The 16,146-nt window shown below is 38.5% G+C and overlaps 1 protein-coding gene across 3 annotated transcripts in view; it reads right to left on the minus strand.

The window, feature by feature from the left end:
- LOC126236739 (deubiquitinase DESI2) overlaps positions 1 to 16,146 on the minus strand; it is a 131,783-nt gene that overhangs the window by 95,624 nt on the left and 20,013 nt on the right. Inside the window, exon 1 of one of the 3 annotated variants that reach the window (XM_049946274.1) lies at positions 1,730 to 1,749. The exons of 1 other annotated variant lie outside the window; for it this stretch is intronic. The gene's annotated coding sequence lies outside the window, so the exon portion shown is untranslated. Of the gene's footprint in view, positions 1 to 956; positions 1,206 to 1,729; positions 1,750 to 16,146 lie in introns of those variants that run through there. One more of the 3 variants, XM_049946272.1, reaches the window with a different exon arrangement.

The raw sequence follows: 16,146 nt of genomic DNA on the forward strand, positions 1-16,146 counted from the left end.
AGACTGAAGACCACAACAACATACAATATATTAAAAGATGTTATAAACGGTAGGTTTATTTTATTGCAGCTCACTATTTACAATAACTAAATGGCAGAATCAGTATCAGGCTTTCTATCAAACAGCAGAAATTCTACACACTTTGGCACTAAATAATTAAGTCTGCTAGTTATTTAACTCTCCAACTCTCTGTTTATGCATGTGTGCTTGGTGGGGGAGAGGGGGGGGGGGTGTTGTGTGCTTCATTTCCCTAAAAAGTCTTCTAGATGGGTGGCCGAATAACTAGAAGCAGTTCCCAAGCTAAGGCAAAAATGTAATTCTTGGTAAGTGTTTCTTCTGCAAACAGAAACACATTACAAACGCCACACTCGTCATAATGAATTAGAAGGGCAAGCAATTCACCCTCATTTTAAATGTAAAAGAAGGGCGATAACGCGTTGTACAGAATGGTTACTTATGGCTTTTGTTGTAGAATACTATATACCTTATAGATAATAACTGGAAGAAAAATAACAGGCCTTGTTGTCGTCAGCTGTTTACTGAGTTGTGACAGCTGGGTTATTGGTCCCTGAGGTGGAAGAGGAAAGGCTTGGAATTCGTACCATTGCAATTAGTATAATTAACACCAGTACTGGTGGGATTCATCACTGTTTCATACTGTTTGAACTTTTTCGATACTTCGGGGTTCTGAAGGGAACTGCCACGTAAGTAAATCTAAATCCTGATAGTCGATAAATCTCTGTGACCAAAAAATGTAAACACGTAGGGGGCCGTTCTGAGCAATGAATTAATATACTGAAAATTCACAGATCACTGTTTTTCCAAGTTCTTTGTCTGTCAGTCTCGCGCTAGAATGGTGGCACAACATAAGCAGCATTGTGGGTACAGCTATTCATCTGATACTACCGCTTTAGAATTTTATTATTGTTAAAACTACTCACTCCCAGCTACCTTACCTTTCAATTTCTGAAATATAAACATGTTAAACTCAGTTTACACAGTTTCGCTGTCAAGTCGGAATCATATCTGTAAAATACCCGCCAAACTCAGACGAAAATTTCCAAAGTTCTATTCATTTGAGAAACGCTGGCCACCACACAAACACCACTAACAACAAACACATCTCAACTATTCACGCCTACACATTTCACAGCATACAACAAAGCCTCGCTTTACTATGTAATATCCGTAGTCAAAGATCTTGAGTCTTCTGACTGTTTCTAGGATACACGCTTACGACAACAAATAGTGGAATTGCATTGCAAATGTATTGGTGTAAAACGGTTATTCAATTTGCTCAACATTTATTTGCTAAAAACGACTTATACACGGGATATAAACAGTTCAATGCCAGTCTCACTACTAACACACTCTTTACAGATGATAGATATCCTATAGCAAACAACAAATACTGCCTTGAACATCGGGATATAATAAACGAAAGCACAAACTTGTTAAGTGAATTTTTAGTATTAAAAAAAAAGGGAAAAACTATTATCCTGAATTTTCGTCTATGAATCTGGAGAAAAGAGCCGGATGCAAATTGATAACTCTAGAATACCTATCGCTAAAACCCGCTTCACACTGGACGTCATGAAATGAAATGTTTTTAAAAAAATACTATATGCAATCATTTCAAAGGAAAAGTTCACACAGACTGCTGACGGAACAGCAAGTGTTTAAAAGTCCGATTCACACAAGTTATCAACAAAACAACAGCCCACTTCACCTTCAAATGGCGGAGATTCCACATTAGACGAAACCTTAACCATAGAGAAGACGCTCCGGTGCATTTTTGTACCAAAAACACCTTTTCCCCTCTACCGGACAAATGATAAGCCTTACAGCCTTCTAACTGTCAATACCTTTCTAGTCATTGTTTAGCTTATGTTTTGTTGTGCCAAAGCTATTGTAGCATCAACAGGTCAAGGGTAACGATAACTTACACCTGGAACTGCAGCAACCGTGTACAGCACACATTATGCGTCTGATCATGAACGTCCTATTCCAAATTGTCAACACTATCTCCTGTACGTTTACACGAAACTGTTCAAAAAAAGAGGCGTATTCCAGAGATGTCCGTTATTACACTTCAATAGCTTTTAACAATAGCTCATGTTTCTAATTTTAGGGCCAAAAAATACTTGCTAGAGGAGGAATTATAGCAGACTCTTTTAGAGGTGCTTGCGGAAGCAGACAACTGTGGAGATATTGATAATTTTTTTCTGTTGGAGAGGATCAAATAATATTACTGAGCGATCATGATAGCGACTGAGTGATCATGATAGTGACTCTGAAATTGAATGCGATGAAAGATTACCTTCCTTTGATCCTGAAGACACCATATTTACTAGCAGGAATAAACAAACAAACAAAATGGATGGAAACTGATATGTATAAAAAACATTCCTGTACCAGCAAAAAATGTTATCAAAATCTTTCCTGACCCTAAAATGACAGCATACGGTATTGTAGAGGAAACTGAAGCATTCCATAAAATAAAAAGTATTCATATGACAGATAAAATTGTATATTTTACAAATGTACAAATTCACAGAAAAGGGCAATAAGAAAATTATTTTAGAGATGGCGTTAGGCGGGTGATGGAGCCCCTTAGGGAAATAGCGTGCAGGGCTGGAAAGAAATCCAAGGAGCACTCGATTTGTCTGCCGGGGGGCCTCATTCAAGATGTGGAGGTGGCCTTGCCTGCGGCTATCGAGCGTACGGGGTGCAGTCGTCTGCAAGTAGTTGCTCACGTCTGCACCAATGATGCCTGTCGCTTGGGTTCTGAGGTGATCCTCAGTTCGTACAGGCGGCTGGCGGATTTGGTGAAGACCGCTGGTCTCGCACGCGGGGTGCAAGCAGAGCTCTCTATTTGCAGCATCGTTCCCAGAGTGGATCGGGGTCCTTTGGTTTGGAGCCGAGTGGAGGGTCTCAATCAGAGTCTTCGTCGACTCTGTGACGGTGCTGGCTGCAGATTTCTAGACTTGCGCTATTGGGTGGGGAATTGTAGGACGTCCCTAGATAGGTCAGGGGTGCACTACACAAAGGAAGTGGCTACTCAGGTAGCAGAGCACTTGTGGCGTGCACATGGGAGTTTTTTTAGGCTAGGCAGTAGTGTGAGGTGTCCTGATGAACACTCACCAGTCGACGGGCAGGCAGGGGAATCAGGACGCGCTCAGTGTAAAGACACTTCAGCTATCTAGATATTAGTAGTAAATTTTCAGAGTGTCCGGAATAAAGTTCCTGAATTTACTGCCCTCCAGGAAGCGTGTAGCGCGCAAATTATTCTCAGGACTGAGACCTGGCTGAACCCTGAGATAGGAAGTTCTGAAATATTTAGTGAGGGTTGGAACATGTATCGGAAAGACAGATTAGACACCGTAGGAGGTGGTGTCTTCATTGCAGTTGACAAAAATATTGTGTCTACTGAGGTCGAAGTAGAGTGTGATTGTGAAATTATCTGGACACGTTTAACAGGGCTAGGGGAAATAAAGTTAATTGTGGGGTATTATTACCGTCCACCAGGTGCCACCGTGACAGTTCTAGAATCATTCAAAGGGAGTCTACATTCCGTATCGCTGAAGAACCCGGATCATGCTATATTAGTCGGAGGCGACTTCAGCCTACCTAGTATAGACTGGGATGTCTATGGATTCATTACAGGTGGTACATACAAGCTGTCGTGTGAATTACATTTGAACACATTATCCGAAAACTGTCTTGAGCAGCTAAATCGACAGCCAACTCGTAATGGAAATATTTTAGATCTGGTAGCCAACGAACAGACCAGACCTCATCGACGGAGTCAGTATTGAGACAGGAAATAGTGATCATGATGTTGTCATTATGACTATGGTTACGAAAGTTAAAAAGTCGGTGAAGAAGGCTAGGAGAGTATTCTTACTAGAAAGAGCAGATAAGCAGTTGTTAGCATCCCACTTAGTAAATGAATCGACTTCATTTACTTCCGGTACGATGGACATGGAAGAATTATGGGTAAATTTTAAATACATTGTAAATCACACATTGGACAAGTATGTGCCGAAAAAGTGGGTTACGGACGGAAAAGACCCACCATGGTTTAACCGAGCAGTTCGGAGAATGCTCAGGAAACAAAGGCAGTTGCCCTCGTGGTACAAGAAAGATCAGGAGAATGAGGACAGGCAAAAGTTAGTATAGATTCGTGCTGCTGTAAAAAGAGCGATGCGCGAAGCATTCAACCACTACCTCCGACATACCTTAGCAAAAGATCTTGCTGAAAACCCAAGGAAATTATGGTCTTACGTAAAATCGGTAAACGGGTCGAAGGCTTCCATCCAGTCAATCACTGATCAGTCTGGCCTGGCAACGGGAGACAGCAAAACGAAAACTGAAATTTTAAATTTAGCATTTGAGAAATCTTTCACGCAGGAGGATCGTACAAACATACCGCCGTTTGAGTCTCGTACAGATTCCTGTATGGAGGACATAGTGATGGACATCCCTGGGGTTGTGAAGCAGCTGAATGGGTTGAAGAGAAATAAATCGCCAGGTCCTGATGGGATTCCAATTCGGTTTTACAGAGAGTACTCTACTGCATTGGCTCCTTACTTAGCTTGCATTTATCGCGAATCTCTTGCCCAAAGTAAAGTCCTGAGCGACTGGAAAAAAGCGCATGTGACGCCTGTATATAAGAAGGGGAGAAGGACGGATCCTCAAAATTACAGACCAATATCCTTAACATCGGTTTGTTGCAGGATTCTTGAACATATTCTCAGTTCGAATATAATGAATTTCCTTGAGACAGAGAAGTTGCTGTCCATGCATCATCACGGCTTTAGAAAGCATCGCTCCTGCGAAACGCAACTCGCCCTTTTTTCACATGATATCCTTCGAACCATGGATGAAGGGTATCAGATGGATGTCATATTCTTTGACTTACGGAAAGCGTTTGACTCGGTGCCCCACTGCAGACTCCTAACTAAGGTACAAGCATATGGGATTGGTTCCCAAGTATGTGAGTGGCTCGAAGACTTCTTAAGTAATAGAACCCAGTACATTGTCCTCGATGGTGGGTGTTCATCGGAGGTGAGGGTATAATCTGGAGTGCCCCAGGGAAGTGAGGTAGGTCCGCTGTTGTTTTCTATCTACATAAATGATCTTTTGGATAGGGTGGATAGCAACGTGCGGCTGTTTGCTGATGATGCTGTGGTGTACGGGAAGGTGTCGTCGTTGAGTGATTGTAGGAGGATACAAGATTACTTGGACAGGATTTGTGACTGGTGTAAAGAATGGCAGCTAACTCTAAATATAGATAAATGTAAATTAATGCAGATGAATAGGAAAAAGAATCCTGTAATGTTTGAATACTCCATTAGTAGTGTAGCGCTTGACACAGTCACGTCGATTAAATATCTGGGCGTAACATTGCAGAGCGATATGAAGTGGGAAAAGCATGTAATGACAGTTGTGGGGAAGGCGGATAGTCGTCTTCGGTTCATTGGTAGAATTTTGGGAAGATGTGGTTCATCTGTAAAGGAGACCGCTTATAAAACACTAATACGACCTATTCTTGAGTACTGCTCGAGCGTTTGGGATCCCTATCAGGTCGGATTGAGGGAGGATATAGAAGCAATTCAGAGGCGGGCTGCTAGATTTGTTACTGGTAGGTTTGATCATCACGCGAGTGTTACGGAAATGCTTCAGGAACTCGGGTGGGAGTCTCTAGAGGAAAGGAGGCGTTCTTTTCGTGAATCGCTACTGAGGAAATGTAGAGAACCAGTATTTTAGGCTGACTGCAGTACAATTTTACTGCCACCAACCTACATTTCACGGAAAGACCACAAAGATAAGATAAGAGAGATTTGGGCTCGTACAGAGGCATATGGGCAGTCATTTTTCCCTCTTTCTGTTTGGGAGTGGAACAGGGAGAGAAGATACTAGTTGTGGTACGAGGTACCCTCCACCACGCACCGTATGGTGGATTGCGGAGTATTTATGTAGATATGTAGATGTAGATGGGGATGCTAAACTGATAGATCGAAATGAGATTTGTGTAGTATTAGGCATTCTTTATTTTATTGGCCTCAAAGGTGGAAATCACGAAACTGTATTGGGGCTTTTGTCAAATAACGGTAGAGGAATGATTTTTATGAGATACTGCATGAGTTACAAGAGATATTTATTACTTCTCGGGTGTATGAGATCTGACAGTAAAGGAACTAAGAATATGAGGTGTAAAACAAGTAGGTCAGCAGCTGTTAGTAGCTGTTGGGATGCATTTGTGATAATATACTCCTGGAAAATTGGCTTCTATTGATGAGAAACTATGACCATTTAGAGGTGCAGCTTTGCACAACACATTCCTCAAAACCACCTAGATATGGTGCCAAAATATTTGTTCTGTGCAATTCTTAGTCATGCTACTCTGGTTTGTTGGAAGTGTAATGTGGCAAAAAGCCAGAAGGGCCGTTTTGCGTTTCTAATAAGCCATCTGATATTGAGTGGGGATTAACTGAGCTGATAAAAGGCACAAACAGAAATGTGACAATAGATAACTGCTACAAAACAAAATCACTTATGTAGGAAACCTAAGAAAGGATGCAAAAGAAATCCCAGCTGAGCTTTTCCTCAAGAAGAATGAGGAAATCAGTTCATCAAGTTTTGGATACGAGGAACTAAGTACTGTGGAATTGTATGTAACTAAATGTAACAAATCGGTTGTACACATTTCCAAAATCCGCAAACAAGGAAAAGTAGATGAGGTCAATAACATACCTCACATTATAATAAGACAAAGGGTGGGGTTGGTACTGTTGAACAAATTTGCCATAAATATTCAGTAATATAAATGAGAAGAAGGTGGACAATGGATGTACAGTAAGCATTGTTGAACATGGCTGGTATCAATGTGCAAGAGTTATTTCAACCAAATGAAAAGCCACATCTTATCGAAAGATCTGTGAAACTAAGTTTACCAATTGTTGTTGGCATATATCCATATATTTACACAAGTTCAAGAGACACATATACAAGAGAAACCAATTAAGAAAAAAGGGAGATGTGTAATTTATGGAAGAGCAAAGAATATCTCCACAGCAATAAGATGTAGCTTCTGTAATGACTTAGTTTGCAAAAATCATTCTCAGACAACAGTTCTCTGAAAAAAATTTAGTGTGCATTCACTCGAGGTTGAAGGAAATTAATTTGCAAGTAAATTATTCAAATATAACAAATTAGCATTTATAACATATGTAACTGATGTTGAGTAGAAGCTTAAATCTTACTTGTAACCACTGTATGATGTAATGTAAATTACTGTAATAAATGATAAAGAAAATGTCACTTGTCATCAATGTGTACACAATAAACCACGCACTTCCTCATGTAACATTAAAGAGCAAGCACACTCTATTGTTAATGTCCACGGAAAACTTCATAACAGTTGCTCTTTATCAATTGTCTGTGGAAAAATGTTGAGAAATAAAACAAATTTTAAAATATCGTTATTTATTTGGTAGTGAACATACAAACACATCAAATAATACTTAAAAGGGGATACATAGAATCTAGCGTTATTCACGGTTTGTTTTTCCTATGTAGGAAATAATGGCAGTAATAACTGTACTTTTCTCCTTCTCTTTTCACTTAAAAAATGTTATTTAATGAAAATTGCTTTAGCTTTTTATATCTTTATTTATACGCAGTGTAGGCATCAGCTTTGATCTGTTACTGTGTTGTAAGACCGAAATCACTTTTCGCTTGTGAAATAACGCTCAGTGTAAAAAATATTGAAGTATCCAACTGCACAATGGTGCTGTATTGAAGGCTCTGACTTGTGTAGAGTATGCTATGATAGAGGGCGGGCACTGTGCAAAAATAAGAACGTAAATAGACGACATGGGGTGTTCAGTTTAACTGAAGACATTGAAATATGAGTATCTCGAAAACTACACATCAGATAAAATAATAGTTATAGTTCCAATTTATTTGTCTCAGAAGCGGATATCCAACGATACCACACTTGACCCGCCACCCAATCCCATGCGTGGGACATGTTACCCAATGTCCCTTGAATATCTAATGGCACATGGGAATCCACCTCCATGCTGCAAGGGTAGGACAGGCCAGTATTTCATAACTTCTAATCTGAAACCCCTTCGCAGCATTGTATTGCTCTGACATATCGAACAGGGGACTACTCAACACACCATAATGGTCATGTAGTGAACTACAACAAAAATTATAACAGGCAGTACACTGTGACCAGAGCTCACATATCATGCAGACATAGAACAGATAGCAGCTCTAAACCTTACAATATTTGCACAGTGTTTATTGGCTGCACACCTACCTATCATTTAGAGAACTGATGTGCAAGTGAATGATGAATGTTGCAACCACAGAATAAAAGAAAAGGTAAATGACACTGCTTTATAGAGAATGTAGGAGAAATGTCGAGACTGATGTTCCCTTGTATGCTGAGAGTTTTCCAGAGAAGCTCACTCTCATTCATTCTTTAACAAGGTTGTGAATGCCTTTATGTCTGATGGCAACATACAGGCTGGCAAAAGGAAACGAAACAAATGGGTTACAAGAGAAGGTAATGAAATAACTATACTAATGGCAGTGTACCACAATCCACAGGTAAGCGCTTGGCAATTGCACCACAATTCCATTATGTCCATAGTTAGTATTATCACAATACTGCATCAACATAAGTATCATCCATACCACGTGTCACTGCATAAAGAGCTTCATGGGGTCGATTCCCATACCCAGGTAGCGTTTTATGAATGGCCATGTCAACAGATGCAAACGACCCCTACATTCTTTGCCAAGGTAGTATATTCCGATGAGTTTACATTCACAAACCATGGTCGCATTAACTGGCATAACATGCATTACTGGAGTGTAGGCAATCCCCACTGGTTATGGCAAGCAGACCATCAATATATTTGGCCAGTTAACGTATGATGTTGCATCATGGGGAACAAACTCATTAGTTTTATCGATGGCACGTGGAACGAACGCAAAAATCGAACGATTTTGGAACAGAAACTACTGGTACTATTGCAGGATATTGCCCTGGACGATGTATGTGGTTTCAGCATGATGATTGCCCAGGGTATTATACAACTGAAAAACAGGTGGTATTAGACCTTGCTTACACTGGTCGGTGGATCGGCAGAGGTGGCCCTATAGTTGGCCCACTAGGGCACTGGATTTGGATTTCTTTCTGTGGGGATATTTAAGAGATAAGGAGGACCAGCAGGTGCCAACAGGCCATGAAGACATGGTCGACTACATCAGAAACGCCTTTGCTGACATCCCTGCAGGTATGTTTCTGTCCTATGCGTGATCATTTGAAAGGTGGATCATTAAGTGCACTGAAGTTGGCAGTATTACATTTCGACACTTACACTAACTGGAAGAGTAGAGTAATGTTTGTCTCGAGCCACAGCCACAATGGCGCATTGAGGAGTCACATGTTCGATATGTCAGAGAAATACAACGGTGCAAAAGATGTCTCCAATTAAAAGTTATGAAATTCTGGTGTGTCCTACCAACACAGTATGGAGGTGGGCTCCCACATGCTATTGGATATTCAAGGGCCATCGAGTAACATGTCATAAATTACGATTGTGTATCCATTTTTATTCCTCAGATTACAACGCGATCTGTGGCGAAATGAAGAAAATACTTCAGACAAAACGTATGCCGATTTTGCCATAGAATCGTTATCTGCATTAAAAATGGAGTTCTTGTGGAATATTTCACGTATGAGGTGGAATAGAGGTTGAGTGTGATATCATTGCGTGCCCCTCCGATACAAACAAATTTGAATTATAACTTTTTTGCTCTGATGTGTAGTTTTCGAGATATTTTAATGTCTTCAATTATAACAGACGCCCTGTGTATATAAAAATGTTTAAAATTAAAATAGTCAGCTGTACTAAATGAAAAATACTGAGGTTCTTGACATCATTTGGTAGAAAGACAACGAAATATAACACATAAACTAAAAAGGCACTATGTATTGCCTTATGAGTATTGTTTGATATGTGTGTAAATATATACTTTCTTAACCAAATATATGTTGACACTTTGAAATGTTTGGAAGACTAATTCCCTATCCTTTGAATTTTGAGCAATATTGAAAATTTAACATACAACCTTAGTGAAGAACATTTGTAATGTATTTTGCTTTAGTCATTAGTAAGACTTACAGTCATTGCTCTTCCTTAATTTTGAAACTGGATTCCCATCTTTTGTAGCATTCAAACTATTTTATAATCTCACTTCCACTATTTGATGCTGGGTAAAGTGAGTATTTTTATCAGCTGCAACTTCGAGATGTAGAACTTGGAGATTATGTAATACTTTTGTGTTTGTATTTTATTCATTTCATATCACACACATCGTCTCATTGTGGTGAACAGGAGACATGACAAGTTTCATCTCCAGATGCAGTTATTAATACTATGGTGAAATAGTGAAAATCATTCATAAACCACTTTCCATCATCTTGCATTTTGGACATAACAAATTTTGCTCCTGCTGGATGCAACAATTGCTACCATTTATTCAAAAAGCCCCCTGAGCTGAGTCAGCAGCGAAACTACTGATGCTGTGTCAGCCCAACCTAGATGTCTTCTTTAGCTGGCTAATTACTGGGCATGAGTGCTGGTGTATCATTCAAACCCCTGAGAAAACAGTGGAAATGTAGATTCACTAGCCTCAGAAATGGCAAAAATCCAACCAGCCTCGTGCAAGGTCAGACTGAGTTGGTTTAGAGACTGTCTTAGTGTGGTAGTGATAAAGTATGCTTGTAAGAGACAGAACATCACAGGGGCATACAACCAAAATATTCTCATTAGGTTGGGGGCTACCAAGACAAGGAATCATTGGAAGCTGTCCAATGTTGCGCTTTTGCTCCGTAATATTGGCCAAATTCCTTCTGCACATGATAGAATCACTCATAACACTTGTTTGAGCTATCAAATTTTTCCCAACCACCACTATTATCCGGATGTGGCACCAAAGTGACTTATTCTTTCCTCAGGTAAAGAAAACATTGCATAGTAGGCATTTTCAGAATGATCATGAGGTAGTTTTTGAGGTGGAACATTTCTTGAATACTCATAATGGAGAATTGTACAACAAAGATCTCCATCAATTCATCTATCATTGAGACGACAGTGTTGGACTGAAGGATGAGTATGTAGAGATGAACTAACACCATCATTAAGTTTCATGCTGACAGCTTGATTTATTTCGGGTTACTAGCCACCATATTGTTTCCCACTTTGAGTTTCTGCCTCCTAAACTGGATTTTGAATTTAAGATCAACATTTGAAAGATTTCTATCATCTAAATACTTTGCACAACTTTACTGTTTTTCTAGATTACTGTGTTACTTCATATTTTTAATCCCGTGGACACAGGAATAAACACCTTATTTCAGCATCATATAGATGCTCCTGTTATGGATTACCAAAAATCAAACATTGCAGGGCTCCCACTCAGATTTGATTGTTATAAAACCCCAAGAGGTTTCCTTACAGTTTTGTATTAGTGCTGCTGAGATCTATCTCTCAGACCTATTGTGTGAGTACAAGTATTGCCGATAACTCCCTGTTTGTACTACTGTGACACTCACCTGCAAGTGTGGCTGCAGATTTTCATTTCAGTGAGGACAAAGCGTTTTCGCCACGCTGTTGATTTAAAAAAATTGAGGACATAATTATTTGCTCATCGTTCTCTCCTATTTGTTTCTACAGTGCACTGTTGAGTGCCTGATCAACTTTGTAAATGTAAAGAAGCTAATGGTGTGATTATAATGAAGTTTGTTTTTACATTCCTAGATTTTATGTTTTCCCACCATTTACATTATTTTCTATTGGCCCTCTCACAAGCACTTTTCCTTCAACTAACTGTTTTCCTGTCATTAAAATTTTTTTGTATATAATGTTTCCCACATTTTGCACTACCACACGCTTCAACGTGGATTTTCAAATCGATTTATGTGGAAACTATGTCGTGTTCACTCTCACTTATGATCTGTAGGATAATGCAGAGCTTAGATCTGTACAGTTTGTTTCAGAATCTGAATCATCTTTGGCTCTATGAGAAATATAGGTGCAATTTTTAAGGACACTTTCAAAATGTTGGAACAGTGCTTCCTCACCTGAATGTATTCTAAACTGCAATAAATAATCGAAAACTGCATCTAAATTCGTTTTTCCTCTTATAGATAACTCATATAACACACAAGAACAATTTATTTCAAGATAGGTAGTTAGTTTGAACCAATTCTGCAAGATTCTTACTGACAAATTCTTCTGCACTGTTGTTCAGTTGTCATAATATTAATAAAATTGCTTAACTTTTCAATTGCTCATTTATGCAATTCAGAATTAATATGCGTTTTTCGTGATTCGTGAAACTTTTTGAAATTCGCAGACTGACAGCTTCTGAATACACCATGATGACTGCCATGTGATACAGATGGGTGGAAAAGCATAAACAATTTTGGAGGTGCACATTTAATTGCTTTAGAATAAACAAATCATGGATATAATGACAGCCAGTCCAATCGAAATGTCCTCTTTATGTCATTCTTGAAATTATTGTATAATTTTTGACATGTTGCCATGGATTCTGTAAATGCTTATACTTTACAACTCATCAATCTCCTTAGTTTCTACGTAACTTCTCACAACAGAAATACCAGTAGCCTTTTCATCAAAGCACTTGAATCTAGCTGATGTACTAGCTAGATCTATATTTTCTTGACTAGTAAAATTAGGGGGATTTTTAATAGAGGTATTTGAATTTGGCTCACCCTTTTCTTGCTGTATTTCATTGCAGGCAGAATATTTTGCAATTATCTCACTTTCGTTTTCAGTTTTCGTTCGTTTATGTGATAGAAAAAACTTATGACTGTCGATAATTTTTCCTCTTTATTGACTATCGTTTTACACTTCACAATGCATAAATTTTCAAGTAACCCACATTCATGCACCATTGCTCACTTACGACCTTTTGTTGACGATTGAAAAATTGAGAGACACCTTCATTCATTGTGAACAACACCCTCATGTTGTACTGATGAGCAGAGTTTCGTTACAGCGCATTATAGAGACGCTCAAGCTCGAATGTGGTGCTTATTTGTAGACGTGAGTATAAAATTAATTAAAGAACTCAGCTGTAAACAACTGGAGGGGACAAGTTGGTTGTTTTGAGAAATTACATAGTACAGTTTCAATAAAAGCTCATACTTAAGATATTTCAAATACATCTACTGTGATTCTTTTTTTTTTTTAGGTAAGTCACAGTTTTCAAACATTTCTAGAGAATCACATATTTTTAAAAACATAAATTGTATCCAAAAATACAAATTTCAAAAGTCCGAATTGTTTCAGTTTATGATACTAAGATTTTCAATATAATTTTTTGCAATAATAAAGCATAACAATTTCAAAAATTAATCTGTGATACAGCACAATATAAAATTAATTTTATTGCCGCCTTACTACAGCACATTAATAATATTATGAATGGTCCTTAACATTTCTTCCATCTCACAGTCATGTAAACTATGGTAAGAGACAACAATGACTGCCTGTCTAAATATTCATTCACATTTATCTGATTATCAACAACTTTTTAATTGTATTTGCATTCAAGAACATGTTCAGCATCTTTATCTGAGTCATAGTTATCTACATAATCCTCAGATTTGTACAAAACATCCCCGAGAAGCATTTTCCTTGTATGAACACTGACAAGTTGCTATTGCTGGTAGCCATGGTTTTGACACTTACCACTGTTTACATGCAGATGTCACACATCTTGAGAAAGTCGCCATTAGAATGTGAAATTAGAGATAGAGCTGTTAGTTCTCGGTTTATGGTAGAATGATCAACAAATATGAATACAGCACATCACATACCACATTTATATGCAGTTTCTCATCAACTATCCCATACCAATTTTTACAGCTGAGTTTTTCATTTAATAAAAGATGTTGTGCAACAATTACTTAATGAATGCCACCTGCTGTTGTGTAACATAGTCTGGTAGTAATATCAGTGATGATGACTTCCTGCTTCTGTGAACATGTACTGATCAGCGGCCACAAAGTACAAAACAACACCTGTTCAGCATATGAAATGAAATATAATACAATATACTACTTTAAATTAGCGCCTGAAAGTTGTTCACGATTATTTGAATTTTGGAAGAGTAGGCTTCCATTGAGTGTGTTTTGTTTTGCACTAATTTTTTATACTAATAGCCATTTGAGGACTCATCTACATCCACATCCATACTTTGCAAACCACTGTGAAGTACACGGCAGAGGGTACTTTTCACTGTAGCAGATATTAGGACTTCTTCCCAGTCCATCCACGTATGGAGAGTGGGAAGAATGGCCTTTTAAATGTTTCTTCGCATATTGTGATTAATCTAATTTTCTCCTCACAACTGCTATGGGAGGAACACGTAGGAAGTTGCAATATATTCCTCATTCATCATTCAAAACTGAGTTTTGAAACATTGTAAGTAGGCTTTCTTGGGATAGTTTGCGTCTGCCATTAAGTACCTGCCAGTTTCGTTTATCCAGCATTTCTGTGATACTCTCCCATTGGTCAAACAAACAGGTGACCACTAGTGCTGCCCAACCTTGTATATATTCGATGTTCCTTGTCAGTCCTATTCGGTATATTTGAGCAACATTGTTATAGCTGCAGCAAACGAAAGATGTAGTTGGTTGTGCTTCACATTTTACACTGTTTGTGTGGGGTATGCTGAAGCTGGAGTGTTCATCTTTGGCACATCAGTCCAGAAGGTGACGTAAACCAGCTACGTGCAAAATCGGTATTATTTGCACGTTTGTTTACTTCTATTTACGTGTGCAGTTGGGCTTTTGGTATTTCCTTTGGGCCCGAGTAAAATCGCGTGTGTCAAACTCCCCTTGAAAACTTAGGACGAAAAAACTTAATGTAAAATTTAAAGGGTTTCTCGTATTGAATGTGTAAAACTCGAGTATGTGTCATGATAATTACATAGTGTTTCTTCGTGCATTGTGTGCTTCGAAAAAAGTTTTTCCTGCTGTGGCATCAGTTGTAATCAACATTTGTGCTTCATTGCTATTCACAGTTTTAGCAGTAATATCCTCATTCAAAGAATCGTTCAGTCAGAATTTCAGTGCATATCAACGTGAATGAATATACTTTTTTTTTTAGAATTTTCGGAATTCACGAGTGTTGTGCGTAACCTGTTTCATAGTAAATAGTCATTTCTGATTTAGTTACTGTAGCACATATTGTAACTAACATATTGTATTGCATTTAATTTTACCTTTCAGCAGACGTGTATATTGTCTACATTTATCGCACATTAACGCAATTTTGAAATTTTTTATAGACAACCTCAAAAAAGTATAAGGATATTAGTTAACTTTTATGCCAGCTTTTACTGTTGCTTTAGTACAAATTTCGATTTGAGTACTAATTGCTTCAGTTCTTAAAAACAGATAATAATAGTTTTAGTTTAACAGATTGTGAGGGTATGAGATTTTCCAGATATTTTGTAGCCAAAGTTTGGAAGTAAATAATTTCGTTGGGTGGAAGTGAATTCTCACACTAATTTGGAATATAAATGAACAGGCTTGATTAGTAGAATTATATGCATTTTTGTTATACAGGATAATCGTTCAGAAGATAAAGTTTTAATTATTATGTTAGCAGATTTATTAGGGGATATGTCCTGTTTTGTGTCTTCTTTTATTTGCGTTAGGTATTCTGCCTGGTTTCGTCGTTCCAAGAAAGTTGAAGAAGTACTTGGAGTTGAAGGGCAAAGGGCCGGCCGAAGTGGCCGTGCGGTTAAAGGCGCTGCAGTCTGGAACCGCAAGACCGCTACGGTCGCAGGTTCGAATCCTGCCTCGGGCATGGATGTTTGTGATGTCCTTAGGTTAGTTAGGTTTAACTAGTTCTAAGTTCTAGGGGACTAATGACCTCAGCAGTTGAGTCCCATAGTGCTCAGAGCCATTTTGAAGGGCAAAGCAGTCAAAGGCAGTAAAGAGTCTTCTGCAACAGCCACACTGTCAAGGAATACCAATGACCAGAAGTTTATATCAATAATATATACATGTATGTA

This window comes from Schistocerca nitens, chromosome 2 (assembly GCF_023898315.1).
Source record: "Schistocerca nitens isolate TAMUIC-IGC-003100 chromosome 2, iqSchNite1.1, whole genome shotgun sequence".
Classification (NCBI taxonomy): domain Eukaryota; kingdom Metazoa; phylum Arthropoda; class Insecta; order Orthoptera; family Acrididae; genus Schistocerca; species Schistocerca nitens.